This window comes from Elephantulus edwardii, unplaced genomic scaffold (assembly GCF_000299155.1).
Source record: "Elephantulus edwardii isolate Elephantulus edwardi_28Jun2011 unplaced genomic scaffold, EleEdw1.0 scaffold00015, whole genome shotgun sequence".
NCBI lineage: Eukaryota > Metazoa > Chordata > Mammalia > Macroscelidea > Macroscelididae > Elephantulus > Elephantulus edwardii.
The window spans coordinates 18,411,786-18,437,586 of NW_006399765.1; the positions used below are offsets into that span (position 1 = coordinate 18,411,786).

The 25,801-nt window shown below is 42.3% G+C and overlaps 1 protein-coding gene across 1 annotated transcript in view; it reads left to right on the forward strand.

The window, feature by feature from the left end:
* The window catches only part of STK4 (serine/threonine kinase 4), a 91,841-nt gene that overhangs the window by 53,656 nt on the left and 12,384 nt on the right, over positions 1 to 25,801 (forward strand). The window lies entirely within an intron of this gene.

Below are 25,801 nucleotides of genomic sequence, written 5' to 3' on the forward strand. Positions count from 1 at the left end.
CTGGGATAATTGGGATGGGAGTGTCAGAGACAGTGCGATTGGCACAGGACAGAGCGGAGTTTAGGGCTGTTGTACATAGGGTCGCTATGAATCGCAGGTGACTTGATGGCACATAACAACAACAACAACAACAAGTAGTTACCTTCTGTTTTTACAATAATGGTCTCATTCAGTGTTTGTCCTTATGAGACTGAGTTATTTCATTCATCATAACCTAATAACTCTCCCAAATGATACAGTATTTTATAGAATTGTTATTCTTTAATGCTGCATGGTATCCCATTGTGTGAGTGGACCATGGTTGAGAGAGCAGCGTTTGGACTGGTGTTTGCACAGACAGTTCTAGGACCACTAATCAGTGGGTTGTTGGGGTGTTTTGTTTTGTTTTTATTTAAAGAAAATATTTTTAAGGAAAAAATGCTTTGGTTACTTGCCATATTCTTGTTAAGTTTGAACTTGTCAGTGGCATTCTGAGGGAAATAGTCCACCTTAAGTGAAGTTACAGCTGTCTCGAGTAGTTTGTTTGGGCTTGTGATTTTGTATTCAAGAATTGGTCTGGAGAGTAGTTGATGCTGCCCTGCACTGTCTGGTTTGCTACCACGCGTCTTCATTTTAGATACTCTGAGAGGGTTCAGGAATTTTTGTTAGAGGGTGTGTATTAAATTGTTCCAAAATTTTTATGAAAAACGGGATATGGTTTTCTTTTCTTTGCTTATGGAAGATTCTGTCTCAACCACAGACACTTAGAATTCTTCACAGGGGTTTAATGAGTAGAGGCCATAAAATTTTGGAGTAAGATAAGTTAAGGCAGGGATGCACATCTTTTCTGAGTATTATTAGAAAACAACTTTCTCTTTAAGGAATATATGTGTGTGTGTGTGTGTGTGTGTGTGAGAGAGAGAGAGAGAGAAACTTTATTTTTACATTCTTAAATTCTGAAGTTTGCTACCCAGCCGTTGCAATTCTATTGTTGTTTATGGAAGAGCTGAGTTTGGCCCTTGGATATAGGCTCAGGGCAGCCTTTGTCCCTCCCTCCTGCTGTCCAACTGACTGGCCTGGGAGGAAATGATGTCATTCTTCCATAACTCAGTTCTTAACTGTAGTCAAGTGTCAAGAATGCCATAGTTTATACACTAATGCTAAAAATCTTTATAAGACCATTGTAACTCAGAGTTACGTAATGGATTCTCACAGAATCCCTCCCCAAACCCAGCTTTATTTAGTCGTGTTCTTATTCTGTGGGGTTTTTGAGCACCAGTATGCATGTGATAACTTTCTGGGGATGGATCAGTGAGCAAAGCTGACCGACGTCCCTTCCTAATGGAACTTTTATTCTGGTAGAAGGAAAATAAAGAAGTAAAATGTTTAATGTGTCAGATGGTGACAAGTGCGATGGAAAAGATAAATTAGGAAAGGCTGTGGGATGAGCGGGGGAGGAGAAACAGCACAGCGAGACGGGAGGGTGTGCTCCAGGCTGCCACAGGCACTCGGTGATCAAAGCTTGGAGACTCGAATTACAGCTCCAGCTCCTCTTCTGAGTGGTCTCTGCAGTTCTCTTAAAAGGATCTGCAGGACTGGTTTTCTCCATTTTTCAAATCTTTAAGCAGAGGTGTTTTGGTAACTGCCAGGCACCTAATCACACCATCATTGTGGCGAAACTTTAGATCTCTTTGTTTCTGTTGTTTTGGAAGTTGTTGCTGTTATGTGCCGTTGAGTTGCTTGCAATTCATAGCGACACTGTGGACAACAGCTCTGAACCCTGTTCTGTCCTGAGCCACCCTTACTGTCTCTGACACACATACTCCCATTACCCCAGTCACTGAGTCAATCCATCTCATCTTGCTCTGTCCCTCCACTTCAGCGATCCTAACATCCCAATCATTTCAGCCCTAACTGTTATTTGTTCCAATGTATGAGGCATTCACTTCTCTTGGCCACAGTTTTCCTGCACAAGGGTCGTTCGCGGAGACTGTGTTTCTTTGGGTCAGCTGTTTACAGAGGAGGGCTGTCGGAGGGCTTTGCAGAGAGTGTGGTTTTGTTGTGGAAGCAGATGGCTGTCGGAGGGAGTGGGCCCCGAGCACAGTGGGCAGGTCAGCACGTGGCCAGCCTGAATTACCGCTGCTCCATACACGAGGAGGACCCTGAGGCTTCCCTCTAAGCCATACAGGTCAGGAGCTGGCGGCATCTAGCCCACAGACATTTTTGTGTGTTCTGTACAGTGTTGAACATATTACCTGTAGTTCCTTTGTGCTTAAAAAGGAAGCAATGTATGTAGACTGTTGGGTCTGTAGCTTATCTTGAAAACTTACAGAAGCTGGCCATACTGACCTATATTATAAGGGCGATTATTCTGGAGCCAAGTGGCACCTGTCCTCTGTGGGCTTGGCCTCTCCAGCTCTCCCCAGTATCTGGCCTACTTATCGGAGTTAATTGGTTGTACCATCTGGCAGTTGTGGGCATTTGATGTTGACACCTTCGCACTCTGGTGCTTGGATTTGTGTCTGCCCACAGTGTGCCTCAGCCCACCCATCCTGGTGTATAAGATGTTACTCTTATTTTTCTCTTGTGACTTTCAAGAGGATTTATTTTTATTCTCTTGCTTTAGAGAATTTCAAGCTAAGCATTGAAAGAAAGCTTGAGATGGCAGTTGGGTATGAGCTGCTCCTCGGTAGCCTAGAGTTAGGAGCTGCCAGTCCAAAGGTGAGCTGTTCGAGTCCACCGTGGTTCTTCAGGAGTTATTGTTGCTAGGCGCCATCGAGTCAAGCACCACTCAAAGCGACACTGTCAATGGCAGATCTGAACCCTGACCTGTCCTGCGCCGTCCTCGTCATCTCTGACACACGGAGCCTATTGGTGCTGTCACTGTGTCAGTTCATCTGATAGAGGGTCTTTCTCTCTTTTTCCGAGTCTCCGCCTCTCCAAGCCCGATGTCCCTTTCAGAGGAATAGCCTCCCCTAGCTCGACGCTCAAAATATGTGAGGTGAAGTTTCTCCATCCTTCCTTCCAAGGGCCGTTCTGGCTGCACTTGTCCCGAGGCCTGTCTGTCTGTTCTTTGACCTTGGGACACCCGATGTTTTCCTCCAGCACCACAGCTCAGAGGCAGTAGAAAGACAGGCGCTCTTATTTTGTATGGTTTACAGCCTCTGAAGACTCCACTGGAGAGCCAGCTACTCGCTGGTTCCAACTAGACAGCTCATAACAATACCACTACCCAAAAGATATCCAAACCCCAATGAAAACTGTAATACTTTACCTCTGGTGATGCAGCTTTTAGCTTAATCTCTAAGCAGCCGTTTGAAAGAGTGATCTTTTAAAGTGGCGGGTCTCCAAGTGTGCTCCACCAGCCAGCACTGCTGGCGCATCCCTTGGAACTTGTCAGAAGTACAGTTTCTCTTATTAAATTTATTAAATTGTTAAAAAAAAGAAAGAAATAGTTTCTCTCTTCCCACCCCAGACACGCTGAATTAGAAAGAAACTCTGGGATGAAACCCAGTATGTGTTTTCACCTGCTCTCCAAGTGATTTTAACCTGTAAAGTCTGAGAACCTCTAATCTAAAAGATGTTGAAAGTGTAATTTATACAAGTTACTTCTTTCTTATTAGATTCTATAGACATCCAGAGATGGGAGTGTATTCATATTAATCAACATGTTGAGATGTTAATAAAATAATTGCTTAAATTCAGTCTTCATTGCTTGATAATGTTAGTGTTGCCGTTTTATGAATGATACAAAGTGAGGCTTAAAAGAGAGTAAAAAAACCACTGAAGCTACACAGATAAAAGTAAGAAAAGTAAGAAGCAGAGAAAGGATCTGCCTAGGCTGCATGACCTCTCCTAAAGCTGAGATGGTCAGTTCATAAAAACATCTTTAAATGCCGTAAGAGCCCACAAGAGGGAGCCAGTACTTCAGGGAAGGAATCAAAAAAGTCTCATTTGTGGTGCATTTTGAGGAAGGAGTAGGAATTCTCTGGCCAGAGAAAGGGAAGGCCATTCTAGTCAGAGGGAATTGAGTCTGTGGAGTCATGAGGAGTGTGGTAGGGTCAGTCGGGAGTACTGAGTAACTGGGTTTGGAGGAGAGAAGGTGTGGGTGTGAGAGGAAAGGGTAGAGAGGCTGAAGAGGAGACCTTCAAGGAAGGAATTCGTGCTCAGTGTGTCCTTGTGTTTTTGGAGACATTTATTTCTCTTTCACATTTTTTCCCTTGATGTATTGGAGAAATTAAAAATAGAATCCAAACACAGCACAAGGAGCTAGTGTCCTGTTCAGGCTCAGAGGTGATGAGTATAAAGCCAGCAAAATGTTCATCCCAGACTCCTTTGTTGAAAGTAACAGAGCCCGAATAAAAGGGATTGTTTGGGCTGGCTCTCTGGATAATTTGTCGCCATTGTAACCCCTGGAGGAGACCTTAAAGCTCTGAGTTTGCCCCAGGAGATAGTCAACAACAGTCTGTGATCTCATGACACTTTCTCTTTTGGCCCCATTCTCTCCTATGTCCCAGCTCCCAAATGATTGTAAGTGGAGATTTCTTTTTTTAATATGTAAAGATGCTTTCCTGAATTGTCAGAAAATAATCAATGATCATTTTAAAAATTAGGTTATACTTTTTGCTTTGGGCTCTACATTTTAAAATGAGATGTTTGGTGGAAGATGAAGATTACGACCACCAGAGCTCATTTATAATTTATGATAGATATGGAAGCTTTATTTACTCATGTTTAGATTCATGCTTTTGAAGATGCATGTTGATGTTTTCTGGGTACCCGAGGGCTTTTTCTGTGTGGGTTCTATCTGGTGGTATTTATGAAATTACAAATTAAGCAGGGAACTTTAATTTTTTATTAACTTCTTTAAAATAACAGTCATAATCTTATAGAATCTATTATATGAAATATATTTTATGGAAAAAACCATATTTTATATATGAATATTTTAGAAAATGTTATAAAATATTTCCTGCCATGCATATATTTTATAAAAGAATCTGAAGAATGACAACATTAACAATTTTCTAAATGTCTTCGCTATCTGGTGTTGGAGAAGATTATCATGTCTCTTTCTTTTTGTCCCTTTCTCAGTCTGTTGTGATATGTTGCGTAGATTGAAGTAGATGAAGACAGTCGGCCTTCCCAAAGGTCTCCAGCTGGGAAATGGAGTATTTTAATAGCCTTTTCAGACAGCTGTGGCTATTCTTCTTTGACATTACACTGAAAGGCAACAAGTGATCATTTCTCAAAGGTTAATAGCAATGGGAGCCTGAAACCATTATCAGTGAACGTTTCTCACTCTGCACGTGGGAGCCCCATGGTCTGTCTTGCATTTTGAATGGAACTTTGACATGATCTTATAACATAATGCATTACTAGTTTGGGAAGTACTGGTTTACCAAGTTACATAGATTTTTCCAATTGTTGGCACATTTCATTATAAGAACCAAACCCATTGCTGTCAGTTGTGACTCAGAGTAAATCTGCCCCAGAGTTTCCAAGGTTATAAATCTTTTCTAAAGAGGCTCTAATGGCCTTGTAAGTGGTTGCAACTACAAACCCAGACAGGTGGTTGGAATCTACCTCCCGTGCAATTTACAGCCTCTGAAAACTTGCTGGAGGTGCAGCTGTGAGTTGATTCCAGTTTGACAGCCCATAACAACAACAGCGGCGAATCTTTATGGAAGCAGACTGACTGCCACCCTGTCTCCCGGGGAGCAGCTGGTGAGTTTGAACTGCAAACCTTTCAGTTTGCACAAAGGCATTTTAACCACCGTACCACCAGGGCCTCTAACATTTTATTGTACATAGGCGTCCTGAGGATGTTCTTTGAGCCCACTGTTGATGGTTTGAAAACCTTCCAAAGCTTTGTAGAGTCTCTTTTTTTGGTGATAATCATTCATGTGCAGATATAGCAACACGTTAATTAAATGGTAATAGTGGTGGAATTTAAATTCCCAACATACCCCCACCATGTCAAACTTCAGTAGGAAATATAATTGGAAGTGTGGTGCTGGGATTTCCCCAAGATCAGAGTTGGATAAAACATGTAAAGCATTTAGCAAAATAGCTGGCGTTCCTCCTCTGTTATTATTGTGTTGATTCCTTCAGAGAGCTCGGGAACGGGACCGGTGGGTTGGGCCACATGGTAGCTAGTTGTGTGTTCTTCTGGAGGTCACCGAAACTTTTTCTGGGTCTCTTTCTTCATGTGCTCAATAATCATGGAATTACAGGTCTTTAGGAATCGTTAAACTCATTGAGTTTCTGTGACCCTGGTGGATAGAAAGTGATGCTACCAAGTCAAAGGTGGGTGATTTTAATCTGTGGCCTTGGGCCTGGTTTTAATTGCTTTTGATCAAACATTCTTCTAAGTGGTATAGCTCTGGTCTCTCCATTTGCTGTACAGAGGTAACTTGTGGTTGCTGTGAAGCTGCACACTGTGACCCCGATGTGTCATATGTGATTATGGCTACCTATGGTGGACAGTGTTTAGTGGAGCTCCCAGATTAAAACAAGCTTGGAAGCAGGAGTGGCATCTACTTCTGATATAGCTTGCCTCTAGAAACTCTATGGACTTGGAGAAATGATGAAAGTTATACAAGTGTTCAGGTCTTTCGTTTGTAGGGTTGCTATGAGTCGTCTACAACTCGACGGCACTTAACAACAACAATCTTAGAAATCTTTGAAATTAGGGGAGCTCTGGTGGCCTAGTGGAAAGGAGCTGCAACTACAATCCCAGAGGCGCATGGTTCGAATTCACCAGATGCTCTGCTGGGGGAAGGAGGAACAATCTCCTCCTGTACCAGTCAGATCTGATTTGACAGTACACTCACACAAAAATAATAGAATTTTTAAAAAAATCTTTGAAATTGATAAAATGCATAACTCACATAGGGCAAGAAACTTGTCCAGACAGAGCAAGAGAACTCTTGATCTCATTTACTTTGGGCATATTTTCCAGAGGAGCCAATCCTTGGAGTGATGTCATGGGAGGAAAGGCAGAGGGTCAGTGAAGGAGAGGAAGCCCCTCAATGAGGTAGATTGGCTGCATTATCACCATCGTAGGTTTGAGCATGACCAAGGCCGTGCCGATGGCACAGAACAGGGCCCAGTTCAGACCTGCTCTATAGGGTCACGGTAAGTCATAGTCAACAGCATCTAACACTAACAACCTGCAGAGGAGTGACATGAGCCAGAAACAGAACCTGTGTAATGCAGATTCTGTTAAAAACAATATTAATAGAGATAAGTTGTTTTCCCCCAGCCCTTTTGAAATGTAAGGTGGTGCTTTGGACCACCACAATGCCAACATGAACTTGTTGTCATTAAGTCGAATCTGACTCATAGTAGACCTTCTGTGACAAAGTCAAAGTGTCCCCAAGGTTTTCTTGGCTGTTTTTCTGTGGAACCTGATGGCTAGGGTTGTTTTGTTTGTTTGTTTTTTAAATTTATTATTATTATAATTATTATTATTATTTATGTATGTGCCATCAAGTCGGATCTGACTGGTACAGGAGGCGATTGTTCCTCCTTCTCAAGCAGAGCATCTGGTGGATTTGAACTGCATACCTCTGGGATTGCAGTGCAGCTTCTTGCCACTAGGCCACTAGAGCTCACTGATGGCTAGGGTTTTTTCCTCCCGTAGAGCTGCTGGTGATTTCGAGCCACTCACTTTCAGTTAGCACTGGAATACTTAACAATTGCACCAAAAGGCAGTGTAAGATACAGGCCGAGAGCTGCATGGACTTGTACTCTGTCCACACTCCACTGTTGGTGAGATCTGTAACCCTGGGCAGCTTGCCTAACCTTCATGAAGACAGCAATGATCATTACTTCTGGGAAAATAAAATTAGAAAATGCTTTTAAAGTGCTCAGTACGATACCTGGTGCATGACAGCCCTTCAGTACATTTTATTTAAATTTTATTTACAGCATAGTGTTTGAGGTAGGAGAGGTGGATGGCTGGATTGCCAGAAAGAGGGAAGAGAGGAATAATGAGGTGGGCCACCCAGGAGAGGAGAGGAAAATGCAGGCCAGCACTTAAGTCAGAGCTTTGTTGAGGATCCTGCCTTGGCAGCTCCCCGTTCCTACTGTAAATGTTGTTTGCTTTCAAGTATTTATTTAGTACCTAAGAGGAGCTTACACTGCACATAACAACAAAAGCATACTATATTGGTTGGTTTTTATTTAAGCCTCATGTTTAGAGTCAATAAGACATCTGGGGAGGGCCTTTGTATTTAAAAGTCAGTTGTGAATTCTATTTTGGAGGAACATTCTTCTTAGTAGGACAGCACTCTTCTGTCAATATGCTGTACTGAGGTAACCTGGGGTTGCTATGATGCTGAACCTTGTGCCATTGGGGTGTCAAATGCCATAACAGTTACCTATGGTGGACAGTGTTTGGTGGAGCTCACAGTTTAAGACAGGTTTGAAAGCAGGAGTGGCATCCACTTCCTAAACCACATGCCTCTGGAAACTCTGTCAACTTTGATAAATGACAGTAGTTACAGAAAGGCTTCAGGCCTTTTGTTTATAGGGTCTCAATGAGTCGTGCTCTATTCGACGACAATCAACAACAGCAACAAGAAAATGAGCTTGATTTGGTTGTAACAGTCTGGTTCATAGGACTTTAACAGCAGACATAGTGGTTGAAACATTAACAAACCTTCCCTGTTTCTTTGACTGCATTGCTTCCCTTCTGTACTTGCCTGGAAGTGGTAATACCGATTAGGATACGACCACGTTAATGTTGTTTTTCAAGACATTTTTAAGGTAATGATAGAGTTGGGTGTTTTCTTTTAAATTTCTCTTTTTTTTAAAGTAAGTGTGTGTGTGTGTATGTGTGTGTGTGTGTGTGTGTGTGTGTACACCATCAAATCGGATCTGACTGGTACAGGAGGAGATTGTCCCTTCTTCTACAGCAGAGCACCTGGTGGATTCAAACCTTGTACCTCTGGGATTGCAGTGCAGCTTCTTGCCACTAGACCACCAGAGCTCCCTTTAAGATACAGTTGTTAATGTAAAATAGCTTAAGTGTATATGTGAGAAAGAGAGAGAGAGTGTGTGCACATAGACACAGGTACCTGGAGCAATCGCTGTTGGTGCATCTGTGTGGATAGCCAGCTTGTTGGGGCATCACGTAGGAAGGTGGCAGGCCAGTTGGCACAGGACGGTCAAACCCTGGTCCACTCTGTAGACCCATTAGTCATTTCTATTTGTTGTTTATTTAGGAAAAGAACCGCAAAAACGGCCCTGTGACTTTGCAACCTTCAGACATAGTTTGGAGTTGAAAACGTCTTAAAGGGATAATGCTTAAATGAAATAAAGCAACAAAATGTGCTGTCCCCTCCTAAGTGCCCTTGATCCCAGAAATGGCAGCCCCAGGTGTGAAGTTATTTTCACACGTTGGCAGGAGGCATGCCAGTCCAGATGCCAGTGGAGCTCTGCCACTTTGGGAAGTGCTGCTAAGATCGAAATGATAAACTCCATCCAGTTGAAGGTTAATTTAGAATAGTTTCTGGAGTGAATTAAGACTTTGCAGTAAAAATGCTGTGCCAGTCTGGCATGTTATCCATGGCAGCTCTTCTGTGTACCAGCTTGGTTAATGAGAGTCACAGCTGCCTTCAGGTTTTACTGAACAGTATTTAACACGGGTACCATGAATTCAAGTACCATTTCTTGAAGTTTTTCTTCTGTGCATTGGTACACAACCACAATAACTTTGTTTTAATATGTTTATATGACTTATGTTTGTATGTTTTCCCCCCTCCCAATATTTAATTTCTTTTGGTATAATTAGCAGAGCAGTGATCTATCTTTAGATTTTTCTGAACAGCTCGTCAGTTTTTCTGACAATCAAGCATTTTTTTTTTTTTATGGTGAGAAAAATTTATTACATTTAGAATTAGCCCGCTGGACTCAGTTTAGATGATCCCAGTTTTGTTGGCAACATTCAAAGCATCATAATCAGGAGCAAGTCGAACATAGGCCTTCTTCTCTCCATCAGGCCTAATCAAAGTGTTGACCTTGGCCACATCAGTGTCATAGAGCTTCTTTACAGCTTGTTTAATCTGGTGCTTGTTGGCCTTGACATCCACAATGAACACAAATGTGTTGTTATCTTCTATCTTCTTCATGGCTGACTCAGTGGTCAGGGGAAACTTGATGATGGCATAGTGGTCACGCTTGCTTCTCCTGGGGGCGCTCTTCTGGGGGTATTTGGGCTGCTGTCGGAGTCTCAGCGTCTTAGGCCGCCTGAACGAGGGTGACGTGCGGATCTTTTTTTTTTTTTGGCTGTGGCCCTTCAGGACGCCTTCTTGGCCTTTAATGCCTTTGCTTTGGCTTCGGTTTTGGGAGGGGCAGGGGCTTCCTTCTTCGCTTTCGGAGCCATCTTCGTAGAAAGCGACAATCAAGCATTTTTAACGCACATGATAAATACAGATTTACTGACCAGTGTCTTCTGTGACCTTGACAGTGAGCTCAACAGTGTCAGAGACAATGAGGATAGCACAGGACAGGACAGGGTCCACCCCTCTTGTTTACAGGGTAGTTAGAAGTTCTACTCAATTCACGTGGCACCTAATAATGACAACAGTGCCATCCAGTGGCAGGAATTTTACAGATTAAAGTTTCTACCTCAGACTCTGAGCTTTAGTATTTTGCTGTTTTTGAAACCTCTAGAAAGGAATTGCGAACAGAGCGCTGTATTGGTTTTGGCATTAACTTTAACACCTCTGAAACAAGCTGATCTGACAGAATTTGATCCAAAGTGCTTTGGTGTTTTGATGCCATTTTGCCAAGCTAAATTTATTGTTTCTAGCCATAAAGTCTTCACTGCTGGACTGAAAAGAGTAAGGGGGTTCTCCTGAGGTGGTTATAGATGTAGATAGAGTTTTGCATCAAGTGCAGTGCTTTTTCTTTTTCTCCTAAGGCTTTTGTATTTCTTAAAAAAATGTATACTGGCTCCATAGCTCAGGGGTTAGAACACTGGCCTTATAATTTTTTTTATACTAGTTTATTTACCAAATTTAAATACATTGTGTTTCACACCAGATCCTTCCCATTTCCCTCACTCCCCTCCCCCATCAGATTGGGCAACCCCAAGAAAGACTGATAACCCAATTACGAAATGGGCAAAAGACATGGAAAGTATTATCATAAAGGAAGATATTCGAATGGTCAACAGACATATGAAGAAATGCTCAAAATCGCTGGCAATATGAGAGCTGCCAAATCAAAACCACAGTGAGGTGCCATCTCACTCCAGTGGCAGTGGCAATGTTTAACAGGACAGCAAGTAATAAATGTTGGAGAGGATGTGGCGAGAGGGGCTTTTGTGTTTGTTGCTGGGGAATGTTGTGCGTTTTTCTGTAAATCTGTGTCTCTTTGCCTAGGTTCCGGCAGTTATGCCCTGAAATGGTTTTCTCTCTTCTTGGCAGTTTGGTGGCTCCCAGGGTTCTGTCCTGGAGCCTCATTCTCGGCTTTCTCTTGCTCTGTGGGCTTTAGTTGGGGGTTGAATTTGTTGTGTTGAGACATTTGCAGCCCCAGAGATGGGTCACTCTGTTACACAGGTTACCTTGATAGTTTCAACTAGAAGTGCTTCTTTTTCCTCTACTTGTTTTACCAGGTTGTTGTTTTACCAGAATATCTTAGACTCTTGGCAGATTTCTCATTTGTATTGCATTATCTAGTCAGTGCTAACTTACAGCTACTTTACATCAAGTTTCCAAGGTTGTAAATCTTAGAAAAGACTGCCCCTTTTTCTCATGGAGCAGCTAGTGGATTCGAACTGCTGGTCTTTTGATTAGCAGCCCAACACACTATGCTGTTAAAAGTTGATTTTTTTTTTTTTTGGTTCTTGTTTGTTTTGTTTTTTATATTGGTCTACTTACAAGGTTTGTATATATTGCGTCACATTGTGTTGTACACTGTTCTTCATTCACATTGTGTTTCATACAATCATTTCCATGAACTGTGTTCTGTAAAATTAATCCCACTGGATCTTGCCCATCATTAACACTATTGAAACGGTCCACATGTTCAACCACAACTGAATGGATTGAGAAATAGTACATTTGCACATTGGAATACTTGAGACCAAAGATTTCGAAAATTACTACATAACTTGGAAGAGACTGGAGAGCATTATGCTGAATGAACTAACTCAGTCTCATAAGGACAAATACTGCATAAGGCCATCATTATACAAATAGAAGAATAACTAGTAAGACATGTCTGGGGACCCAAGGGAGAAGGGGTGGGAGCAGAGGGCTGAGGATGGGTAGGGGCTAAAAGTAGATTTTTATCACTGTTGGCATTTTCAGGTGTTCAGTTTGCAGTTGATGCAGTTCCGCATGGTGGTTAAGAGGCAGTGTGCAGTGTTAAAATGGCTGGAGGTTATAAACTTCCATTAAAATCTATTAAAAAGAGAGCTCTGGTGGCCTAGTGGCAAGAAGCTAAACTGCAATCCCAGAGGCGCACAGTTCAAATCCACCAGATGCTCTGCTGGAGGAGGAGGGACAATTTCCCCCTGTACCAGTCAGAACTGATTTGACCGTACATGAACTAAAAAATAATAAAAAGGAAAAAAATAGTCTTAATCACTTGATTGGCTTAAAAAAATAAAAAAAAATATATTTTAAGAAATTGCTGGAGAGAGTTTATCTGTCAGGTAAGAGAAAAGGCATACTTACTGCTTGGACTCATATGTACTAAAAAAAGAATAGATGGAAAGCACTTAATAAATATTATTTTTCTTTTTTTTCCTTAACATTGATTTATTCTTCTAGAAGGTTACAATGTCATTTCTCCCTACCTAGTTGTAAAAATAATACATGAGCAAAAGCTTAAAGGAGAAATTGTCACTGTAATCTCAGGCCCTCTCAACCATAATCATGATTTACATTCATGAGTGTTTCTTTTACTTTTGAATACTAAGAAATTATTTTACAGTTGAGTTCATATATAAATATGAAATATTTTTTCCACAATGTTAAAAGTATTTTAAATAGCTTCCTAATAGTTCACAAAATTGTGTTACTTAAATCAAATAATTCTATCTGATGACTAGAAGAGATCCATATTTGTTCCCATTCTCCCCAAAAAAGGTGACCCAACAAGAGCATGGAAATTCTCAGATAATATCATTAATATTTTATGTAAGTATAGTCTTGCTGAAGATTATTAGACATTGGCAGGAAGAGTGCATCAGTAGATCAGTGCCAGAAATTCAGTGGATTCGTGGATTCAGAAGAGGCTGTAAATTGAGGGATGTTACTGCTGCTGTCAGATCTTGGCTGAAAACAGAGAACACAAGAAAAATGTTTTCAAATGCAGAGTCATTTTAACTGGGTAAATCAGAACACATAATGGATAACATTGAGAAGACTAGGAGTCCCAGAACACTTAATTATGCTCATGCATGATTACTCGTACATAGTCCAAAAAGCAGTCATTTGAATAGAACAAGGAGATACTGCATGGTTTAAAATCAGAAAACGTGTAAGCCACGATTAGAAGTATCCATTTGTATACCTATTCAAACTGTGGTGCCAGTAATAAAAAAATCAGAAGATGTGTTGCACTGGGCAGATCTGCTGTTAAAGATCTCTTTAAAGTGCTAAAGAGCAAGGATGCCAGTTTAAGGACTGTGGTGTGCCCGACCCAAGTCTGGATCTTTTCAGTTCCCTATGCATGTGAAAATTGGACTGTGAATAAAGATTTGAGAAGAATTGAGGCCTTTGGATCATGATATGGACAAATATTGAATATGCCGTGTACTGTCAAAAGAACAAAACAAGTCTGTCTTGGAGAAAGTGCAACCAGTCTTTAAAGCATTTTAAAGATTAAAGCCAAAGAGGGTGACTCTTCATCTCACATACTTTGAGCGTTGTCCGGAAGTGCCAGCTACCCTCAAAGTGGCATAATGCTTGGAAAGGTAGAGGGTCAAGGAAGACCCTTGAGAAGACTGACTGACACAGTGACTGTCACAGGGGCCTTGAACATGCTGGTGATAGAATGGGGCAGGATAGGGAACTGATCTGTTGTTTAGAGTCGTTATACATTGTTGTTGACTTGAGGGCACCTAATAAGAACAGTTTGGAGTGAAGCGAAGTGGATTTTAGAGAACTCAAGGTCATCAAGCCAGGCTTTCTTATTGTCAGTGAGAAGTCTAGGAGTTGAGGCTTCATCTTATTTTTGTGGTTGACTTTTTGGTCAATTTAATGTGTGAAATAAGCCAGGATTTTAAGTATCAAACCCTGTGCCCTCAGACCTTGACACCTCTTTTCTGAATGATACATAGGTTTGCTTTGTAACCTGGATGTCACTTTTCGTAATTCCTGCCCTGGAGGAGGAGTTCCTGGGTAGCACAGACGGTTGGGCTTCTAGCTACTTGGCCAGAATGTTAGCAATTCGTACCCACCCAGAAGAGCCACAGAAGGTCACATCTTTGAAAGCCTTGGGGGGTGGTTCCAGTCTGCACACGTGAGGTGTCCGTGAGTTGAAATGGACTCAACAGTGCTGCCAACATCAACATGCTTGGTTGCTCGCTGAAAAGTTGATGGTTCGAGCCTACTTAAGAGCTCAGGTAGCCTATTGTTGTTGATGTTGATTGCTGTCAAGCACAATTCATAGCGACCCTATGAACAAAAGGCCTGAAGCCTATCTATAACTGTCGTCATTTATCAGAGGTCATAGTTTCCAGAAGCATATTGTCTAGGAAGTGGATGCCACTCCTGCTTCCAACAGGTAACCTAGTTGGTGGAGAATTGTGCTTCCAACCCAAAGGCAGCTGGTTTGAAGCCACCAGTTGCTCTGAGAAAGAAATGAGGTGTCTCTTCCAGTCTCTGGAAGCCTGCTGGAGGCTTAGCTCTGAGATAGTTTCGACTCAGCGGCACATAATAGCAGCAACAACAGAGATACTTCAGGGAAGAGATCACTGGACGAGTGATTTACTTGTGATAAATCAGCCATTGGAAATGTCAGGGAGCGCAGTGAGGCTCACGGGATTGCCATGGGGGGGGACCTGTCTGGACAGCAGTTGCTGGAAGGAAGGTGCGTGGGGGCCAGGGTGCCTTGGGCCCTGTTCTGAGTCATGTGAGCACCCGGGAGCCAGCCAGGGTGAACACTGATTTCATGGTAACGGGTCTCTACTGGGGCAGTCATGCCAAGAAGTTTCTGGTGAGAAGAATATTCCAAATTGTGTTTGACAGGCCGCACTATTTTCATTTCCAATGTCTTATTTTTCTTGTAAAGCCAGGCTTAAAGTCTGTTTCAGGCTGAATCCATGTGTCCTTTGGAATATAATGAGATCTTTTACTTTTTGCTTGTAGAAAGCCAGCCAAGAACAGCAGTCTGAGAAAGAAGTACGTATCCCAAACTGCCAGGGAAACCTGCTGTTTCACTGTGCTTTCTGGGAAACCACATGGCAAATGAATATCGCCTTTGTCTCCCAGCCACAGTGGCCGGGTCCTGCCGGGGAGTCTAGCTCGCTGGCTTGAGCTGGGTTTGAAACTCAGTTATTGAAATGGCACCGCGGTTAAGGCTCAGATGCTTGTGGCTTGTGATCCCAGGACGTTGTTTAAAAGGCGAACAGCCCAGCGGAGCTTGGCACTGCTTTTCATTCCCCTTGGTTATGATCTGCTTGATCCGTGGCTGCTGGGCGCTCTTTACGGCAAATGACTCCCTGGTGTTAAAATATAACTTAGTTTTTGTTGTGTCTTATGTTTTTTCAATCTCAAACTCAGCCAGTGAGCTGTGTCCATCACAGATTTGGTGACTTTTGGTAGAAATAGTGACAAGAAATAACTTAGCTCTCCATGGTTTCGGACATAAGGCTAGAAAAGGGACCTCAAAAAATACATTCAGGGCGGGAGGGGGCGGGTGGGGAAGGATCACTGGCAAGATCCTGAGGCGAGGCTTCGACGCCCGCCCCTGCCCTGGCCCCCAGCGCCCACCCGGTCGGCCCGGCCCAGCCATGGTCAAGGCGATCCTCATTTTCAACAACCACGGAAGCCGCGGCTCTCCAAGTTCTAGCAGCCGTACAGTGAAGATACACAACAACAAATCATCAGGGAAACATTCCATTTGGTATCGAAAAGAGAGGAAATGTTTGTAATTTCCTAGAAGGAGGATTGTTAACAGGAGGATCTGACAACAAACTGATTTATAGACATTATGCAACATTTTGTTTTGTCTTCTGTGTGGTTTCTTCAGAAAGTGAACTTGGCATTTTAGATCTAATTCAAGTTAGATATTCTTGCAGAAATGGTGATGGGGGGAATGGTAGTAGAGACCAATATGGATGAGATTGTTACACCAATTGATGCACAAAATAAACTGGCGAAATCTGAGGCTGGCTTAGCGGGAGCTCCAGCCCGTGCTGTATCAGCTGTAAAGAATATGAATCTTCCTGAGATCCCAAGAAAGAGTAACGTTGGTGACATCAAGATAAAAGTGCCAAACCTGCCCTCTTTTAAATAAAAAATGTAAAAGGCTACTCCCAGGTAAAATCCAGGGGGGAAAGTCATCCAAGTTTACCATGCAGTTGATTACCAAAAATAGAGGAGGAGAGTCTTAACTTTTGCTCTTGGATTTAAGTCAAGGTACTATATAGAAATTGTGTAAAATCAGTATGTGAAGATCAATGTTGCTCTTGCTCAGTGATTTTAAAGAAATTGAATAGTTTCCGTGTGATTTTTTTTTCTTTTCTAAACTGCATTCCTATGCCCACCTAAGGCATGCCTCTTATATATTGGCTACTACAGTATTTTGAAAGTGTTTGAGATATCTCTTTAATTATGTACAACTCCAAATGTTCATGTTTTGTATGGATCACAAGTACAGCATTCCTTAATTCTTTCTGCTTTTTGTCATAATTGTTCTTTAAAAAAACAGGTGTGTATTGCATGAAAACATTCTGACCTTTTTCTCTTAGTTTAAATAAACTCCAAGGTAACTGGGGAAAAAATGCATTCGGGTTATCAGAGCACCTCAGACGCTGAGAAGGACTGTGCTCAGGCCCCATCCGTGTGGCACAGCTGAGGAAAGGGCTTCTGTCTTGGATCCCCAAAAGCCATTGTCTCCCCCAATAAACTTCCCCGACGCTCTATGAGTCAGAGAATTACGGGCTTTCAGGATGAAAGGGGCTTCACAGGGTTTGTGTCCCAGACTCTCGCTTGTGAGTCTCCAACCATTGGCGTCATTCTGTCCACCACTGTTCATTTCCTAGAAGGGAGAACTCCCAAAGCTGAGAAGTAGTCCATACGTAGAAAAATTCTGCCTGATAATACTGTTTCATTTTTTTATTTTTTATATTTTTTAAAAGCCAAAATTTCTCCCGAAGGAAACTGTATGCATGGGTTTGTTTTGATGATTTCTCACAGAGACCTCATGGATGGTAAGTTGGGGTTATTTGGACTTTCCATTTTACAGATGGAGAAAACCACAGGCTGTTTGTCCCTACCCACATGCTATTGTTGTAACTTGGTTTGAAGTAAAACTCACCAGCCTTATAGCAACTTTTTTTTTAATTAAAAAAAAAAACTTTTACAGCATATTCTTCCCATTGAATTTTTTAAAAATTTTTTTCTTATTCATTCATTGTTGTACATTTTCCTCCCTGCCCACCTCTCCCCCTAGTTTGCTTTTCTGTTTGAAAAGAAAAAAAAATTCTTTGTGATTGTTATACAATCCCCTGCCCTTCCACCTCAAGTCCACAGTCCACTTTATTATGCATTTCTTTTTCTGGAATCTTGTCATGAAAATAATACCCAATCATGTATTCCTTTTAAATAGTTATGCCCCTCATCTGTTTCAATGCCGTATACATTATTTATCCCTTCTTTTCTTAGGTTCCCCCTAACCCCGATGTCAGTCCTATTTTACAGCAGTGACACTATTTGTCCCTTTGTTCCTTAATACTTCACTCAGCATAATGTCCTCCAGGGTCACCTACTTTATATAATATTTTATGAGTTCCTTGTTTTTCAGTGCAGCATAGTATTCCACTCTGTGAGTATACCACAGCTTCTCTATCTTTGTTTGTTGGTGGGCACTTGGGTTGCTTCCAACTCTTTCCTATTGTAAACACAGCAGCAATTAACATGGGTGTGCATATATCTGCTTGAGTGGCAGTTCTGGTTTCTTTAGGGTATATTCCCAGTAATGGACTTGCTGGGTCAAATGGTTTTTGTATTTCCAACTTTTTTGAGAAAGCGCCATACTGCCTTCCATGGTGGTTGCACCATTTTACACTCCCACCAACAGTGAATAAGGGTTCCAGTTTCTCCACAACCTTGCCAGCATTTGTTGTTTGCTGCTCTGTTAAATTTTGCTGTTCTTGCTGAGGTGAGATGATATCTCATAGTTGTTTTGATTTATATCTCTCCTAGAGCTAGAGATTTTGAACATTTCTTCATGTGTTTGTTTGCCATCTGAATATCTTCTTTGGTGAAGTGTCTGTTCATATCCTGTGCCTGTTTTGTAATTGGGTTGTTTACCTTTATATAGCAACTCATTTTTAAGCCAGCAAACAACTCCTGGGGCACCTAGGAGAGAGGGAATCCAGCCGGGCTGCCAGGTTCTACAGGTCTGGCAAGCTTCCTGCCTTTCTGTTGACACTCATTTCAGTGGAGAATACTCCAGTTCACCTTCTGAGAAACTTCTCCCTTACACAGGTTGCGGTTTTTGTAGGTTTTACCATGCAGTTGGCCCTCTGTATCTGCACGTTCTGCATCCCTGGGTTCAGCCACGGGAGTGCTTCCTGCTGCTCATGTAGCATTTACATTGTACCGAGAATCGTAAGAAATCTGGAGGTGATTTGCAGTATACACGTGGACAGGTGGCCCACTGGTAAATTGCCGGTGCTTTCTCCCAAGACTCTGGTCCCAACGTCCCAGCATCAGCAACTCATTCTCTTAGGAGGTTTGAGTATGATAAAGTTTCCAAAGCAGTGCCCATCTGTTGGCTCTGCTGGATTCTTGGATGTATTTCTACATTCATATGCAGTCATACACACACACACACACACACACACACACACACACACAAATGGAGAAATATCATTGGCCAAACTTGTGTCTGTGTAGGTGCAGCCCGCCTGTCCACCTGTCTGTTCACATGCATGTTTATCTGCTCTTGACTGTCTAGGTCTCTTCTGTACCTCTCTCTCCATCTTTATGGTCTGTGCTCTTCACTCCCTTGGGTCTCTTTTCCTTTCACCTTGGAAGGCTGCTCTTACTGTTACCATTTTATTCTTATGTTTTCTGTGGATTTATTTGTTTTCTTCTTCTTCTAGAAAATTAAGCTTGTTAACTGTTAATCATTTATCTTTCTAATAGATGCCATTAAGACCATAAATTCCTTTTTAAATATTAAGTTATTCACTCCTACTACAATTAAAAGACAATTTTATCTGTTACGCATATAAATAAAAGATAGTCTTTACATAAATATGTAAATTAGATATTATATTTACACCACAGTGTTTGGTATGAATTCTTTTTAAAAGCCTAGTGAGGATTAATTTACATACCATGAAATTCACTCCTTTAAATGTTTCAGCTTATGATTTTCAACACATGTATATGGCATGTCAATACCGCTATGTAGCTAAGATACAGAATTTCTGTCATCTTCAAAAGTTTCTTCATGTCTGTTTTTGTTCCTGTAATTTTCTTTTTTTTTAATTTTTTATTTTGTGTGTGTGTGTTTGTGTACCATCAAATCAGATCTGATTGGTACAGGAGGAGATTGTCCCTCCTTCTCCAACAGAGCATCTGGTGGAATCAAACCATTCACTTCTGGGATTGCAGTCCAACTTCTTGCCACTAGAGCTCGCCTGTTCCTATAACTTCCTTTTTTTAAAATGTTATCTGTTTGGAAACAGTGTAAGTGTGGCTTATCCCACCTTGGATGCATGTCTTAAAATTCATCTGTGTTGTTGAATGTATCTTGAGTTGATTCCTTTTTATTGCTGAGTAGTAGTTTCAAGTGTATAAATGATAATCCTTTTATTATTGTCATTTCAGTGAAAAATGAGAATATTTTCATTCTGCACTTACACTGTAATATGTATACACCAGACAAACTGAGATTTGAAATTATTTTGGCCTATTTCCTATGTAAGGTGTTATTTGGGGTTTGGCATTAATGGAATTTTTCAGTTTGTGGGCCATCATGTGCTCATTTGAATTTCCTTGCTCCCTCTAATAATATGGGTCTAATGAGGAGACAGAAACTGCAGTGTAGGTTAAAAGAGACATTTAATATAAACTATCATTGACCATGGTAAAGAGTAGTATAAGATGTAAGGAAGGTACTCGGGACTGTTGAGTTGAGGGAGAATTCCCAAAGAGGAGAAACTGGCCAGAGTTGTGAACCTTCTAGAAAGGAGTGTATAGAGCCAGTGGAATGCAAGATGTTTGCTGGTTTGGCTGGACCAGAGCCAGCCTGATCTCTGGGGTACAGGCTCTGGGAGGCCCGATAGGGATAGGCATCATCTATGGGGTCTGGACACGAATGGAGCAGGAAGCCTTCAGAATGCATGGGGCCCACGGGAGCGTGAGATGCCTCACGGCCCACCAGCAGTCCCATGAGTTCCAGGGCTTGAGCGAGTCCAGGCTCTGGGGCGGAGTGTGTGAGCGGAGGGTGGGCTTCTGTGTCTAAGCCGAGGGGCCTGCTGAGAGGTCCTGACCAGGCCTAGGTGCCAGGGTCACAGAGAAAGTGGGCGCTGAGCCTCTCTTTTCATCCTCACACTGCCAACCCCCTTTTTTCTCCCTGCACTCTCCTTCCAGCCTCTCTCCGGAGAAAGCTTACCGTGGAGGGGCTTTAGGGGAACACTGAAAGGATTTCTCTTATCACAGAGCGTATAGAGAAGGGGGCATGTGGAGGTTGTTAACTGACAGACCCCCCTGTTCTTTTAGAAGGAACACTTAAGTCAAAAACAGATGTTGAGTTGTTTAGCTGAAAGGTGAACAGATTAAATGCACCACCGGTTCCGTTGAGGAACAAACAGTCTTTCTTCTCCTGTCAAGATTTACAGCCTCAGAAACCCAATGGAATGTCGCTGGGACTTGGAGTCAATTTAATAGCAGTGGGTTTGTGTGATAAGTAATCACGCACTTCATGAGAGGAATGGGTTTATGACAATTGGAATTAGGTTTCAGGTAGCAAGGAATGTTTATAGACATATAAGCCTCTTAGAGACCTTCACATGGGACCTGCCTGTGAAGTATACACACAATGGTGCTGTCACTCTTCTTCCCTCTCCCCGTCATTACAGATCTCAAGTCGCGTGGAAGACCCCAGATTAGAGACGCACTTGTAGAAAATACTTCAGATGCAAATTGTAGCCTAATTTCATACCAGAGAGCTAAGGGTCCTTGACCTCGCATGTTGATGAGCTCGCTGCTTTGAATATGACTATACTTTCTCAACCACAAAATTAAGGCATGTGATCTTTATGAAGAATTTTTTCCATGTTGTGAGTTTCTTTCCATTTGAGAAGTTTTAAGGCATGAATTGGATACTGTGTGATTATCCAGAACAATTAACTCCTCATTAAAAAGAATAACATTTTATCAAATAAAGACCTCCCAAGGTATCTAGAACATGTATACATGAATGCTTTTACAAAATTAGGGTTAAAACCAACTCTTTCCGTTTTAAATCAGAAAAATGGAAGAAAGGAATTAGAATCTCTAGCGTGTGTGTCATGGCAGACCTGAGAGTCTTAAGCTTGTACACACGTATACACATACATACACGCGCACACACACACACACACACACACACACACACACACACACACACACCCCTCTCTCACTCTCAACGTTCTCTGGTTTTTATTTTGAGTCAAAGTCATACTGGTTTTCCATCCAATCATTCATGTACATTTTGGTTTTCTACTTATAATACCGACTCAACGGCACATAACAACAACTTATAACATCACTTACAATTAATTAACTGTCATTAATGACTTACAGTGTCTGATCAACCCTTCATTGTATATTTCCTTTCCTTTCACCCAGCGTACCTATTTATTAATTACTACTCCCCTCTCCTTCTCTTCTCAACCTTGGTCACCATCATCCCAACATGATTATTTGTTTGCTGTATTTCCTTATATTTTTCTAATTGTGGTCTTGCCCACAGGTGTTTGTTTGGTTTTTTCTTTTTTCCTTGTGTACCATCAGTCGATTCCAGCTGGCACAGGAGGAGATTGCCCCTCCTTCTTCAGCGCGTCCTTATCCTGTAATTGTCCTTTTGTGACTGAGTTATGTCACTTAGCAGGATTTATTCTGGAGCCATTATGTTGTGCACTTCACAAATTCTTTTTTATTTTTAAGTGATGCACAATATTCCATTGTGTGAATGTACCATGGGCGTGGTTCTTGATAATTCAAGGGGTTTAGGATTTCTGATGTACTTTGCAGGTAAACTCACTGTGTACTTTTGCCTCCAAATTCTTTTTTTTTCTCATAGGATTGCTGGAGAAACTGTATTTGAGTCTTTATTACATTAGAGATCCTGGAAGCCACCTGGCTCACAGGAGATTATATGTTTTTCAGTAACAGTGCTTTTTACTTACAAGTTTTCATACTTGAAGAAAGCCTGAATTGTAAAAAACCCAGACCTGCAAAGTAGCTTGCTCAGAGAGCTTGCATTTGCATTCTTGATGAGTTTTCTGTAAACATTTTGGACTTTTCAGTGTATTAAAAATTGGGATGTAGATAGTGAGAAGGTACCTTTTAAGAGCGCATCTGGTAAAGTGAGATCATTTTGCATATTAGCGTTCAGATTATCCTTGGGATTCTTTGGGCTTCTTTTCCTTGGCAGTAAGAGAGGAAAAATGCCCTGGCCTCTTTGCTGTTTTGGAAATTTCCAGCCCGAAGAAAGCAGACAGAGGCCCAGCCTTCGAGATTCTTCGTGGTTAGCTAGCTGTGTACCTGAATTATTAAGCTACTTTAAAATAGCAGCTTGGTGCAGTTTATGCTTCAGGTTCTCACATCTTCTGAAAGATCGATATCCCTGCAGAGGAGTGATGCTCTTCATGGACCTCATCAGGCGCTCACACATATTCTGAGAGCTCTAATGTGTGTACTTACTAACTTCCAGAACCATTTCCTCCATCTGCCTTCCTTTCCCTTCACCCAACTTACCTGTTTATTCATTTGCACTCCCTCTCCCTCCCCTCTCATCGCTGGTAACTATCCAAGGATGATTCTGTATGTCTGTAAGCCTTTCCTTAACTCTTTAGAATTGTCGTCTTACACCATAATGGTCTTTGTGACTGAGTTATGTCACATAACTTGTTCTGGATTCATTCATGTTGTGCAGTTCTTCACAAATGTGTGATAATTCTAGTTAACCAGAATCCTACTCAGCCATCTTGAACTTTATTCCTTCTTCTGAAATAGCTCCTACTTTAGTCAGAAGACAAGGTGCTGGAGGCAGGTGAGGAACTGGAGCTGGAGCTGGCAGGTAATAGGTGTGCGGTAAGCAGAAGGCGGAACCCCTGCTGGTGCAGTAGTTAAGCCCTTGGCTGCTAACTGGAAGGTTGGCAGTTTGAACCTAACAGCTTCTCTGCAGGAGAAAGATGACATTCTGCTTTAGATGGATTTCTAGCCTCAGAAACCCTAGGGCCTATTGCACTCTGTCCTGTAGCTTTGTAATGCTGTAGGACACTATAGGACAGAGTAGTATTTGCCAAGCAGTTGGCAGAAGTGGGTTGTTGGGTTGAAGTGAAGGCAGTTTTGCAGCAGTGCATGCTTTAGGCTTTCACACATGGAAGAATGAAAAAACTAGGCTCCTAGAGGAATTTTGAGGGACTTACTAGTAAGGAAGGAATGACACTGCTAACCCAAGAGTGTACGTCTTTACAGGAAGAGACGCTGATGCTCTGTCTGTCTCCTTCAGATCATCTGGTGGATTCGAATTGCTGACCTTTCGGTTAATGGCATAAGCCCACCAGAACTCCTTTCACCTAAGTGAGGTAGTTCTAATTACCATTAGCACACCTCGGGTGATTATTAAGTACATAATTGTGCCCTGTTTTTATGACTTATCTCCCTTACTTTACATCCAGTGGGAAAGGATTCTGCAGTATTCTTCCCATCTTCACATAATACAACCATATATTTGTCTTCCTGGAGTGGACAGGGAGGAGAGAGGAACAGTCCAACCAAACTGAGAAAATGGAGCGCCAAACCCAGCCAGTCGGGGGCTGCCTCCTAGTCGGGGGGTTTGGAGGGAAGCAGTCAGGGTGGGGGCCAAGGACTGAAGATGCAGCCCCTGGCACAGACCCCACCATCCCCAGACCTTCCTCCTACCCACGGCTGGCCAGATGCAGGATAGGTAGGGCCCACTGAGCCTGGAGCAGTTCCTTGTTGAGGGGCCAGAAAGAGAAGGTGGACTTGTTGAGCATCAGGATAAGGTTGGATGTGGTGTCCACGTCAGTGAGACGTTGGATCACTATTTTGACGTTTTCAGGATATGGATGAGGAAGAGCGTGACCTCCTGCTCCGCAGTGGGCCTCCCTGCTGTACACTCTTTTATATACACTCTTTTCCTTTATGCTTTTTGTTCCCTGTCCCCCCCATATGCAGCCGTACGTCTCTATCATCCCTACTTCTGCCCTAGTCCAAGCCTGGTGCAAACACCTGACACACAGAAGTCATTTGCCCGGTGTCTGTTGTTAAGGATGGAAAGCTGAATCCTGGGAATGCAAAGCCGTTGAGAGCCATGATCTGTTGTATTCAGAAGGATGAAAGTTCCTCAGCCTTTCTTGAAGCAGAGAGCTAGAGTCACAAGGGCAAGAATACATCTGGATTTGGTAAAAATGTTAATACCATTAGCCAGAGGCTGTTCGAAAATTCTCTGAACAAAACAAACACACGCACAATCAGATGCATTGTGATTTTCAGAGTTGTGAAAATTTATGCCAGAACAGAATTGGAGCCAGTTCTAAGCATGTAGAGGTTATTGTTGGGTACTCTTGAGTCAGAAGCGACTCACAGCTGGTCGCCAGCGGTTTGCAGATGCAGTGAATTACAAGGAGGAGATCTTTGTCCCGGGGAGCGTCTGGTGGATTCAAACCACGTGCCTTCAAGCTGGCAGTGTGACCCCTTGCCACTAGCCCATCAGAGCTCACAAAAAAAAAAGAAGTCTATTTTCCCATAGAAACTTAAAGAATGATTTTTAGTAGATCACCAATAACTAGCAATGTACAAATGATACTTTAAATTACAGTAAAAGTTAATATTTTTAAAAATTGCCTTTTGAGTATTTTGGTTATAAAACCAAACCTGTCAAGCTTATTCCAACTCCTAGTGACCCCATCTTCCTCTCCTGCGCCGTCCCTCCACTCTGCCAAACATGATGTCCCTCTCCAAGGACCGGTCCCTCCTTGCAACATGCCCAAAGTATGTCAGACAAAGCTTCAGAATCCTTGACTCCAAGGAGCATTCCGGCTTCACCCTCTCCAGGACAAACCTGTTTGTTCTCCTAGCAGTCCATGGGATATTCAATACCCTTCTCCAGCACCACAACTCAAAGGCATCAGTTCTCCTTCTATCCTCCCTATTCACTGTCCAACTCTCTGATGCATAGCACGTAATTGCAAAGACTATAGCCCGGATCAGGCGCACCGATGGCTAGGTTAGCATAGGATAGCACGGCGTTTAGAGCTCTTGTACACAGGGTCGCTGTGAGTCACAGGCGACTCGATGGCGCATAATAACAACACAACAACAGTGACCCCATAGGACAGAGTGGAACTGCCCCGCAGTTTCCAAGGCTGAAGATTGATCTGGAG